Raw genomic sequence first — 12309 nt, 5'->3', positions numbered from 1 at the left:
AGCACAAAAAAAGTTTGGTTAAAATACACTATCGCTCTTAGGCAATCAGGGCATATTAAAACGACGGCATTTTTCATCTGTCACAGCTATGAATAGACTAAAATATTTTTATTTATAACACTGATCTTTTCCATAGCAACAGGATGTGAACATGGCATTCCCAGTGTAATGAAGTCACTATAGCAACATGATAATGATGTCAGAATAATCAGAAAGTATTTCATACTTAGGAGATGGTGTGCCACACTAGCTGTGTATAAATTAAAAAGTTAGATACTGTAGAATCCAGCCTGTTCTGCTTTAAATGTCTCTTTCACTTAAAACTCACAGAAACAACATTAAGGTATAGAGTGTTTGATTATTACTACCTGTTTCTTAGTGACTTCAGTCCTTACTGTCTCACAATTTCAGAAACTTCCATACTAAACATATTTCACCTCTTGAGGAGTCTGCCATGGCCAATTGGATAAAGAATCAAGTGCTATTCCATTAACAAAGGAGAATTTTTTCCAAATATTACACACCAAAACAGGGCAGTTCACAATTCAACCCTGGTCTTCCTCAAAAAACACAATGAGTTAGATTATTTGATGCTGTTAAATTCAAACACATTTGGTGCCACATTTTAGACTACGAACAATACACAAAGCCAAAATTACAAACTACTACTCTGGTTAAAAGCAATTTAATAAATACAAATACAAACAAGAAGTTGTGGTACCATATTACAGATGATTGAAAATGAACAAATTTTTAAAAATCTGGTTTTCATTACCTGTGGTGTTTGTTTACTGTTTGCAGTTCATTCCAATATATGACTAGAACAATGAAAATAGACAAGTCAGCTTCATTTTTGTTTCTAGTCAGTTTCAATTTCTGGTTCAGACATTAACACAAGACTGCAATGCTTGGTTACAAACATTGCAAAGAAAGATTTAAACTCAAACTCAAAATGATCAGCAATTAAGTTTAAAAAATATATATACTGGCAACATAACTATAGCTATGAGGTTTTGTCAAATTTCCTAAACACAAAAATACCCACGAAATTTTGAGCTAAACAGTGTGCCTTTCACCACGAATAATTTCTGCAGTTCAATGAACAGGGAAAAATTAAATTTGATGGTGTCTGGAGGCAGATAAGTTTTTCTATGGAATACTACTGGAAAGACTACCCTATTGGTAATTCTTGTGGTAGTCAACTCCCTATTTTAAAAGTTTTAGAGTGATGTAGATGATTTATTGGGCATGGGTTGTTTTACATTACGTGATGTTTAAAAGTTTCAGTGCCGAGCAGAGGTACATTCTATGTACATGCCAAAGTTAACCAAGAAAAAATTCAGAAAGACTCCTACAAGTCAGAATTTAGCTATCAATAATGAAAGCAGCTCTTGAAATATATACTTGGATGTCATATACTACCCAGACTTGGAGGGCTGTAACTTACAAAATCGAAACAACCTTGTTCACCCTCACATTTAAATAGAAGACTGGCAGAAGGCAAGGAGAGAAGACGATCCCTCCTAGAGTGACACCTTCAGAAAAGTGACAATGTAATAAAATGTTTGAAAATAGGAAGCACTATAAAGACACAACCATGCAAATGAAAGATGATCCTCTTTTCCCCTTTCACCCACTGCCCAAAATAGCAATCCAAAGCTAGCTTGTTGCTCTGAATGCCTTGATAAATTCAGGTAACATTTGTTTTGTTTTTTATTTTGATTTAGGGCTGCAGAAAACTTTAAACTCATGTTGGAGAACAGTTTACAAAGTGTCTCAATGGCCCTTCCCAAACTTTCCTCTTCAAAGTCAGGGAGTAGGAACAGGAAAATAAACACTAAGAATTTAACATTCAGACACCCAAATCCAAGTATCATCCACCCCAAATAGATCTTTCCCACACAGACCACCTAAGCCTTTTCCTCAAGTTATCTTCAAAGACAAGGGATGAGAGAACTACAACAGCCTTTTATGTCCCCTTGCAATGTCTTTGGAAGCAGTGAGATGGCCTGCTCCCCTTCAACTTGGGTTCCTTGGCTCCCTCTTCAGTTTGAGCTGTAAAGCCTCTCTAGGGCTGACAGACACCCCAGACTGCATGGACCACTAAGAGAACTGCAGGATTTTCTCAGGCCCAATTATACAATCTGGGGAGAGTTTCTGCTACTGCAACACTGAACGCACCAGTACTGAAAAGGCAACAGGAAGCGGTAAAGAGTCCAGGAGCCAGACAACTTCACTCCTTCCTCCCTCCACACACCCCAAAATAGGGAAGTGCAGCATCCTTGGCGTCTGATTGTCCCCACATCTGGGGGGCTGAGAGACGCTGGGGAATTCCTGGTTTCACTTCCTCCATTACTATGGCTAACATGCATTAGGTGGGTCTAGGAGGTGTGGGAGAGTGGCTGATGGCAGCAACTCAAGGAATGCACTGAACTACCCTGCTAGCTCCCATGTGTGGCATGGGCTCTGCCAACAACAGGTCAGGCCATCCCAAATATGCCTGACGCCAGCCAAGTTCAGATCCAACAAGGCAGATGCATGCCCCTTGCCTAGCGCAGGAAATCACAATAGAACCGTTTTTATGGGAGGAGAGAGAGAACCGCTGCCCGGCAGTGCTGCCAGCCCAAGAACACCCTGGGGGCAGTGCCCATGTCACCCCATCCTTTCTCCCTCGAGTCAGTGCCCCCCGCACATCCCTGCCCCGCTTCCTAGATCCAAAGCCTGCCCATCGTGCGGGGAGCAGCGCCCCCTTCACCCTGGGGGGGGGGGAGTCCCAAGCGCCCCCTTCACCCTGGGGGGGGGGGAGTCCCAAGCGCCCCCTTCACCCGGGGGGGGGAGGGGGGAGTCCCAAGCGCCCCCTTCACCCGGGGGGGGCGGGGGGGGAGTCCCAAGCGCCCCCTTCACCCGGGGGGGGGAGGGGGGAGTCCCAAGCGCCCCCTTCACCCTGGGTGGGGGGGGAGTCCCAAGCGCCCCCTTCACCCTGGGGGGGGGGGGGAGTCCCAAGCGCCCCCTTCACCCTGGGGGGGGGGTGGCCCAAGCGCCCCCTTCACCCTGGGGGGGGGGGAGTCCCAAGCGCCCCCTTCACCCTGGGGGGGCGGGAGTCCCAAGCGCCCCCTTCACCCTGGGGGGGGGGGAGTCCCAAGCGCCCCCTTCACCCTGGGGGGGCGGGGGGGGAGTCCCAAGCGCCCCCTACACCCTGGGGGGGCGGGGGGGGAGTCCCAAGCGCCCCCTTCACCCGGGGGGGGCGGGGGGGGAGTCCCAAGCGCCCCCTTCACCCGGGGGGGGCGGGGGGGGAGTCCCAAGCGCCCCCTTCACCCGGGGGGGGGGGGAGTCCCAAGCGCCCCCTTCACCCGGGGGGGGCGGGGGGGGAGTCCCAAGCGCCCCCTTCACCCGGGGGGGGGGGAGTCCCAAGCGCCCCCTTCACCCGGGGGGGGGGGAGTCCCAAGCGCCCCCTACACCCTGGGGGGAGTCCCAAGCGCCCCCTTCACCCTGGGGGGGGGGGGGAGTCCCAAGCGCCCCCTTCACCCTGGGGGGGGGGGGCGTCCCAAGCGCCCCCTTCCCCCTGGGGGGGGGGGAGTCCCAAGCGCCCCCTTCACCCTGGGGGGGGGGAGTCCCAAGCGCCCCCTTCACCCTGGGGGGGTCACTGTGCCCATTCCCTGTCTCCCTGGGCCCTTGATTTTACCCTTGGGGTAGGAACCCCGGGCCCTGACTCACACTCCCTTCCCCCTGCAGGGCTGGGGGAGGACACAAGTCAGTGCCCCCCCCCGGAAAGGTCAGTGCCCTCTTTATCCCTCACTCCCAGCGGCCCCGGGGGGGGTCCCTGAATCCCCCACCCCGGGCAGTACCCCCCAGTTAGCCTGGGCCGGGCAATAGACCCAGGGCCCCTCACGTGCCCCCTTCCCCAGGGGTCCCACGGACTCACCCCACTTTACCCCGGGGCTCATCAACCTCCCCCCTCCCGGGGACAGGACCCCTGGCATCCCGCACCCCCGGCTGTGCCTGACCTCCCCGGGCACCCCCCTGCCTGGGGGCCCGGCCCCGCTCCGGGGAGCCGGGACTCGCGGCCCTTCCCCGCGGAGCGCCCCGAGCAGGCCCGGCCCGGCGCCGCCGCCGCCCCACTCACCCGCCGCCGGTGCCCGCCGGGCCGCCTCCTTCCGCCCGCCGCTTGCGCTCGCCTGCTCCGCTCGGGGCTCGGCTGCTGTGCGCGGCGGCGCCGCGTCCGCTCCGCCCCGCCCCCCCTTCCTCCTCCCCCGCCCCCGGCCCGGCGCCCGGCAGCGGCCTGGGGAGGAGCCCGCGGGGCGGGCCCGAGACAGCCGGGAGGAGCGGGGCGCTGGGAGCCGGGGTCGGGGGATCTGGAGGGGTCGGGGGCTGTTGGAGGGGTCCTGGGCTATGGGGGAGGGGGATCTGGAGGGGTTGGGGGCTGTGGGAGGGGTCCTGGGCTATGGGGGAGGGGATCTGGAGGGGAGAGGGACTGTTGGAGGGGTCCTGGGCTATGGGGGAGGGGATCTGGAGGGGTTGGCGGCTGTGGGAGGGGTCCTGGGCTATGGGGGAGGGGATCTGGAGGGGAGGGGGGCTGTGGGAGGGGTCCTGGGCTATGGGGGAGGGGATCTGGAGGGGAGGGGGGCTGTGGAAGGGGTCCTGGGCTATGGGGAGGGGATCTGGAGGGGTCGGGGGCTGTTGGAGGGGTCCTGGGCTATGGGGGAGGGGATCTGGAGGGGTTGGGGGCTGTGGGGGGGTCCTGGGCTATGGGGGAGGGGATCTGAAGGGGAGGGGGGCTGTGGGAGGGGTCCTGGGCTATGGGGGAGGGGGATTTGGAGGGGAGAGGGGCTGTGGGGGAGGGGGATCTGGAGTGGAGGGGGGCTGTGGGAGGGGTCCTGGGCTATTGGGGAGGGGATCTGGAGGCGTTGGAGGGGTCCTGGGCTACGGGGGAGGGGATCTGGCGGAGTTGGGGGCTGGGGGAGGGGTCCTGGGCTATTGGGGAGGGGATCTGGAGGGGTTGTGGTGATCCTGGGCTATGCGGGAGGGGTTCTGGCAGGGTTGGGGGCTGTGTGAGGGGTCCTGGGTTATTGGGGGAGGGGATCTGGAGGGGTTGGGGGCTGTGTGAGGGGTCCTGGGCTATTGGGGGAGGGGATCTGGAGGGGTTGGGGGGTCCTGGGCTATGGGGGAGGGGATCTGGTGGGGTTGGGGTCTGTGTGAGGGGTCCTAGGCTATGGGGGGTGGGGATCTGGAGGGGTTGGGGGGGTCCTGGGCTATGGGGGAGGAGATCTGGAGGGGAGGGGGGCTGTTGGAGGGATCCTGGGCTATGGGAGAGGGGGATCTGGAGGGGAGAGGGACTGTTGGAGGGGTCCTGGGCTATGGGGGAGGGGGATCTGGAGGAGAGGAGGGCTGTTGGAGGGGTCCTGGGCTATGGGGCTTACATGTTGTTTTTTGTTGTCGGTGGGACTACTCCTGTGCTTAAGTGCTTTGCTGTATCAAACCCATGTGCTGAGCAACTTGCAGGACAAAGCCTCACCTAGGAGTAGCCTGGGAAGAGCAGAATGTATCTATTGAGCATGATAAGCTAGGTTTTAGCTATGCCTTCCACTTGTTGGGTGTGAAATTCACTCCCATGTGCCGGGCTAGCACAGAGCACCCAGGACCCTGTTGGAGTGGTGTGCAGAACTTGTGCTGGCCCTCTGCAGAGAGGTGAATTTCATCCATGATTCGGTAGAAGACAAGTAGGATTTTATCAGCATCGAGAGGGCAATCCTAAGAATATTTTCTTCTTCTAGTGTGTCCGGGGCCCACAGCCCAATTATTCTGCTAGTGCTAGGCATCATACTTTTTATTTCAGCCTGATTCAAACCTAGAAACTCTTCTCCGCTTCAAGCATGGATTTTTTGGATAATATAAGGCAGTGGTTCTCAAACTTTTGTACTGGTGACCTCTTTCACACAATAAGCCTACGAGTGTGACCCCCTTATAAAGTAAAAACACATTTTTAAAATATTTAACACTATTATAAATGCTGGAGGCGAAGTGGAGTTTGGGGTGGAGGCTGACAGTTCACAACCCCCCCACAAAATAACTTTGCGACCCTCAAGGGGTCAGGACCCCCAGTTTGAGAACCCCCGATAAGGTGTTCATTGTGTGCACATCATTGTTAAATGGCAAACGGCAATTTCATTTGCTTTTCATACATAAATTTCCTGATCTCTTTCAAAATTCTTTCAACTTATGATGACTTAATAATCTATTTTGTCACACAATTAGGAATAGACCTGGCAAGCCAAACATAGCTGCTAGGCCGGGATAAATTTACAGACAGAAAAAATCATATCAATTTATTTTGGACCATGGTGTAAGCCATTTAATTTTAATGCCATAGCTCAGGTTTAATAAATATAATATCAGGAGAGTATGAAATTACTCAAAGTTCAAGAGTATTATTGGAATTACTGTAGCATCACAGTATAATCATTAAATGTTGTGTTATAAACATCACTTTACACTGAGAGATTGTCAGGCTCCAAAACAATGTAAATATTTACATGGAGTTTACTAAACTTCCAGTTTAGTTGAACTAGTTTTTAAGCCCCAGTTCTGTTAGTATATTAAACTCTCAATTGATTAGATTGTTTTGGATGTGCTGCCTGGTTCTGTTCTTTATTGTTATTTTTTCTTGTACATCACCCAAAAATGCATCACTCCTTACATTACAAGATAAATTGCACATAGTTCCTAACTTAGAGAGTTTACACTCCTTTCACTCAGGATGTAACCAGGGAAACAAGCAATTGGCTGGGGGTTCTGCTGGCAAAGACACAGCTCACACTATAAGATGACATTGTTACTTGTTTTTCAACAAAGGCATGTGGTTCGGCATAGTTATAAAATAATGTAAATAAATATGTCTCACAAATGTCTCAGGGTGAAATTCACCCTCTGCAAAGGGTCAACTCAAGGCCTATTTAAGGTTGAAATCTTATGTGGGACTTGAATGGGAAACAGGACTTTCACAGGGTGAATTTCATCCTAGTAAAGCAAGAATGTGGTTGACCCACTTCATATGATTCCCTTGGTAGAAGTAGATCTTAATGAGGAGTGGGTAATGGCACTCAGTCTTGCTTTGGTTCTCCTTTTAGGCCTGTCTACTTCCAGATCTCATGCTGGTACAACAAACGTTCTGCTGAACTAGATTCATCCATGGTATAACTCCTGGCTTCCCCATACAACAGCAGGTAGGAAAGTATTTAAATAACAAAAACAATCATCATGAAACTAACATGACATTTGCTACCATCTCATTGTTCATTTTCTATATTCTGTCCCTTTCACCTACCCTTTGTCTGTCTTGTCTCTTTAGAGCAGTGGTAGTCAATAGGCAGACCATGGGCCACATCTGGACCTCCAGATGCTTTTGAATGGACCCCAAAATCATTTTATTTACTTATTATTTTTATTATTATTTTCTCTGGAGTCTGGACCTTCACTATACCTTGACCAAGAAATTTGGACCTTGACAAAAAATAATAGACTACCCTTGCTTTAGACTGTAAGCTCTTTGAGGTGAGGGCTGTGTCTTATTCTATGCTGTACCGTGCTTAGCACAGTAGGGGCCCATTCTTGATTGGACCCTACACACTACCATAATAAACATGCTCAATAATAATAGATGAATTTGCATCAGCCAGGGTTTTCTAAGGGGTGGACCAAGGAATGCTGAGGAAAGGGACAAAGAAGCTGAGTGAGGACATCCCAATCAGCATGAGAAGACACAGATAAGGAAAGAAAAACACCCTCTCACTTATCATAGCAAACAATGTGTTGACAGTTAACAGTGCAGGGTGGGGTGTAACATCTGCAGGAGGTATTGTGAAAGTGGCAATATATTGAAGAACTGGTGATATGATGTAAAGTTTTAAAAAAATCAAAAATACATAATAGGATAGCATTAACATTGAAGAATGGGAATATATATTCTTTCATTTCTTCCTATTTTGTTGTATGTTGATACAGTCTGTTAGACTGTAAGCTTTTGGGGGGACTGGGTCTTATGTTATATGCAGAGAGAGTCTAATTCAAAGCCCACTGGAGTCAAAGTAGAGAGTCTCATGTTCTGAGGGTTGTTAGACTTCTTCCCCAGTTCAATGCAACTTATAATTCATCTGTAAAATATAGGTTTGAATTTTGTTCAAGACAAGCTCAGATCTAAGATAAACCAGTTTTACAAATTATACAGAATGCCTGTTTTTTGCCAGTTTAAAGCTTTAAATGCCCCCAAAAGTAAAGCCATTCAGTCTCTCTGAATTTGAATGTTTAGGTCTCAGTGAGTGTTACTTAAAATGCATAGAGATCTTTCTATTGTTTTCAAGCACTGCTTTTTCTAATTACATAACCAGCTGTCAAGGGACATAAGAACCGCAGCCACTATCTCTGGAGATATTCCAGGTTAGGCTATACAAAGGACTCTCAGGCTGCTGTGAGAGGTGATGCTAAACTGCCCTGCAGCAGCTGCAAGCAGATAGAACTAGATGACGCATGGTCCTTCACTACGCCCCTCATTTGTCTATTCTGCTCTTGTTTCACTTCAGTGGATATTAGTAGGAGATTTGCATGAGGACTGATTATAAAATAGTAATACTTTGCACTTACATTGCCTTTCATCCAAAATGCTCTAACAGAGATGGGTACATATTATTAGTTTCATTTTAGAGCTGCAGAAAAGGAGAGGTTAAGTGACTTGCCCATAGCCATACAACCAGTAGGTGGCAGGGAGAAGAATAGACTCCCGATGCCCTCCTCAGCTCTAACTACTAGATAGTACTGCTTTCTCTCACTCCTTCTCTCTGCAGTGGAGATCTATAGTGCAACAGAATTTTGCTTCTAGCTGCAATTCATGGGTTTTGATAATGATCTATAAAGCCCTATCATTTAGGGCTTGAATCTTAGCTACCTGCAACTCGTCTCTCTCTCTCTCCCTCCTTGTACCATCATGACAGATGAATCACTCTTGCTCACCATCCCTCGATTTGTATGGCTCAAGGCAGGCTGTTCTCAGCAGAGGGCTCTCTGAATTCACTCCTTCCGTAGGTCTGACAGAGCGCAGACTAGCTAACCTTGAGGGCACTATTCAAAGACTATCTTTTTACTCAGGCTTTTGTCTGCGGGAGCTTAGTATGGAAGGAGCTGATGTCCTTAAGGAGAGCTCTGATTACAGGTTGGGGATGTTGCCTCTGAGTTTATTTATATTACTGTGGAATCTGTAAATGTAGGGAGTGTTCTTCTGACAGAAAATTACTGGCTGCATAAAGTCGAAAATAGGGGGCCGAATCCTGAAGCCTGCTGCTTACACAGGCAAACAGTCAATGAGAGTTGTGACTTTAACTGCTGTAAAGTCAATAGAGGTGAAATTCAGTCCTGTGCAGATGGCCAGGACAGGGGTGAGGCATGACTTAAATTCCCCTTATTCCCTTATTGGGACTTAATGGAATTGAAGTGCTGCATGAACTTTGTGCTAGGCCTTGGCACAAGGGTGAATTTCACCTGAGGAGTCTCTCTATATAAACAAACAGTGCCCCGATATCTATTCATCTGTTTCCTATCTGACTCAGCATTACTGATTCTTCCTTTATTGCCTCCTGTGAGTTATTCATTGTTATCTATTTCATATCCAGCATTTGGGATCATATTCTATGTTTCAAAACAATAAGGAGGGCTGAGGCGCTCAGGGCCTGATTCAGCAACCGGACCTGTTTAGCTTATGTTGCTGGGAAGGTTGATTTGGCCAAGTTTCTGCTGGTTTACATGGAACCTGACCAGATTGATTGCTGAGTCAGACCCTGCAGGTGTGTGATATCAGATCTGCTGGAATATGTTCTTTGGTAACAAAGCGATAAACTCTTTAAGAGAGAGAGAGAGAGAGAGAGAATGTAAGGCCAGTTCCAATGTCTATTGCAATTAATGGGAATTTTCTATTGCGTTCAGTGGGTGCTAGACTGGGGCCTTAGGTCTGGTAAGACGCACCATCCTGACATCTCTGGAAACTGATTCCCTCCATTTATCAGCAGAGCAGGTCTGGCAGGAGCAGCGTAAGCCTCCATACATGGGGCCTGACTCACCACTATATTACTCCACTATCCCTTCTTGTGCGGTGGACGCTTGTTTGCTGGTAAGTAGATTGAGATGATCAGCTCGCAGTGGTAAATATTATAAACACACCCAGCACCTTTTTGAGATTGGCACATTCTCTAAATGAAAACAAATCAACTCATTGTGCACACACCACTGAGCAGCCATCCCCTGGTACCAACTTGCAGGCCTAGCTATCTTGGGCTGGATCTGAGCCAGCCTCCTTGGCACAAAAGACTGATTTGCTGCTGCTTTGCAGTTTGTGTCACTACTTATACCCATGTAAAGATGGTGTAAAATGCTAACAAAGCCGAGTGGTAGAGATTTACTGACACTGCAGCATGGGTGCCGCCACACCTCCTGGCTTGAAGTGGTTTCCATCAAATACAGGGGTTACACTTTGGTTCAGCACCCCCACTATACAAATTTTTCCAGTGCTCCTGCTTTGCGGTGTACATGACAACACAAGCTGCAGGGCACAGAAAATCAAGCCTTCTATATCTTGTTACCCCAACCCTGAGCCTTCCAGTCCCTCAGGTGATGCTGAATTTGACAGTTTCATAAAGCATTGCAAACTATCTTCAATCTTATTTCTACAAAAGACCCGAGTTGTTGCACAAAATCTTATTTCCAACCAAATCCATCCCTGGTGTAAATCTACTGATGTCAGTGAGGTTACACCAGGGATTGTTTGGCCTGCTATGTTTTGGGACTTGGCAGGGGTGAAAGACTAAATGCCAAACATGGTCATTCTGAGCACCTGCACTGGGCTTGAAACACATCACCTGTAAAGGCTGCACAGGTCTGTGGGTTATACTGATGTTCATACAGACAGATGAAAATGAATCATAATCCCCTGGGATTTTTTTTAAATTACAATTGCCCAATTGGATAAATTATCATAACTTCAACTGATGCCAATATCTAGTTAATATCCATTTGCTGACTTAATGAAATCCAGAAACAATTTGCAATCTCATAATGAGCCTGGATTCCTAGCTGATAGAATCACAGGACTGGAGAAGAGAGGTCAGCTCAGCAAAACAGATCAGTGGTACATTTAAATGAAAATGCGTTCAGCACTATATAGGCTCCTAATATGTTATTATTATTATCATTAAATGAAGAAGTGCTGACTTCATTATGACTGTGTGAGCTTTGCAAACTGTGCAAAAACAGGGTTGTTGGTTTTTTTACCCCCTCCAAGTTTCATGTTTGATTTTTAAAAATACAATCAAGAAAGAACCAGATTAAATAATTGCTACAAACAAACTCATGATGAGCCTTTGAAATGCAAACGCAATTTTTCCTTAACATATTTATTGTAACGTATCATTAGAAATAAGGATTATTAATTATATTATTAGCAATGCATAATGATAGCTAACATTTTTATGGCTCTTGCACACAGTGTGTGTGTGTGTGTGTGTGTGTGTGTGTGTGTGTGTAGAGATCAGAGGCATTGCAAGTGCTCTTTGCCTCATGTCACCATGCCATGCACCACCATGATGCAATGGACCAAAAACATTCCTGCTGGAGATTAGCCGATAAAATCATTTAAATTGTGCCAGCAACCTGCAAACTATCTGGAGACAGGTGAACTGCTAACATACCAGAGCCATCACAAGAGCAGGCCGATGGGCTCCCAGACTGCATAGGTCCTATGCCTTCAGACTGTGGAGGGTCTAAGCATATGCACTGTCCTGTGACTCACAGTCTGCGTGAACCTAGGTGGCTAATAATTCCTTCCCCCAACTTCTGTGAGCAGAGGAGACCCTGAGAGGATGGGTCACTTGAAGGGGCATGGTGGTTGGGGAGGGAGTGTTGATTCCAATGCATCATTCCCTCAGCTGCTCCCTGGTATCCTACGGAAGCACCTCTGCCAATATCCAGTGTGGCTGCTGGAAGCAGGGGCTGGGGCCAAGAAGAGAGGTTTTTGCTCTCTGTGCCATTCTCCTCCAGAGTCAGCAGATTCCCATAAAGCTGCTTGACGACGCATTAGGGGTGGATCCCAGCGGGAGGCCTTGGCTCCAGCAGGAGTTATGAATGCTTAGTACTTCCCAGGCAGGACTGAGCCCTAGCTGAGCCTCTGTGCCTGCACTTGCAAGCATGGGGCAGCTTCCCGGAAGAAGAGGGGGCCAAAAAAGCAGTGTGGGGGGACTGACCATTCACAAGGCTGGGGCTCGCTTCATCCTGGAA

The 12309-nt window shown here is 48.8% G+C and overlaps 1 protein-coding gene and 1 long non-coding RNA gene across 18 annotated transcripts in view; one reads left to right on the top strand and one right to left on the bottom strand.

Moving 5' to 3' along the window:
* RAP1A (RAP1A, member of RAS oncogene family) overlaps positions 1 to 4233 on the bottom strand; it is a 72709-nt gene extending 68476 nt beyond the window's left edge. The window contains exons 1-2 of one of the 6 annotated variants that reach the window (XM_045015025.1): positions 4124 to 4233; positions 776 to 818 (exon numbers count right to left, since the gene is read on the bottom strand). The gene's annotated coding sequence lies outside the window, so the exon portion shown is untranslated. The remainder of the gene's footprint in view (positions 1 to 775; positions 819 to 4123) is intronic. The other 5 variants (XM_045015022.1, XM_045015027.1, XM_045015023.1 and 2 more) reach the window with 5 other exon arrangements.
* Positions 4234 to 5419: 1186 nt separating this feature from the next.
* The window catches only part of LOC123369539, a 42842-nt gene continuing 35952 nt past the window's right edge, over positions 5420 to 12309 (top strand). For 10 of the 12 annotated variants that reach the window (XR_006579078.1, XR_006579077.1, XR_006579081.1 and 7 more), the window contains exons 1-2: positions 6018 to 7220; positions 10050 to 10150. This is a non-coding gene — a long non-coding RNA (uncharacterized LOC123369539). Of the gene's footprint in view, positions 5686 to 6017; positions 7221 to 10046; positions 10151 to 12309 lie in introns of those variants that run through there. The other 2 variants (XR_006579084.1, XR_006579085.1) reach the window with 2 other exon arrangements.

The sequence above is a fragment of the Mauremys mutica genome, chromosome 4 (assembly GCF_020497125.1).
Source record: "Mauremys mutica isolate MM-2020 ecotype Southern chromosome 4, ASM2049712v1, whole genome shotgun sequence".
NCBI lineage: Eukaryota > Metazoa > Chordata > Testudines > Geoemydidae > Mauremys > Mauremys mutica.
This window is presented reverse-complemented; position numbering and strand designations above follow the sequence as displayed.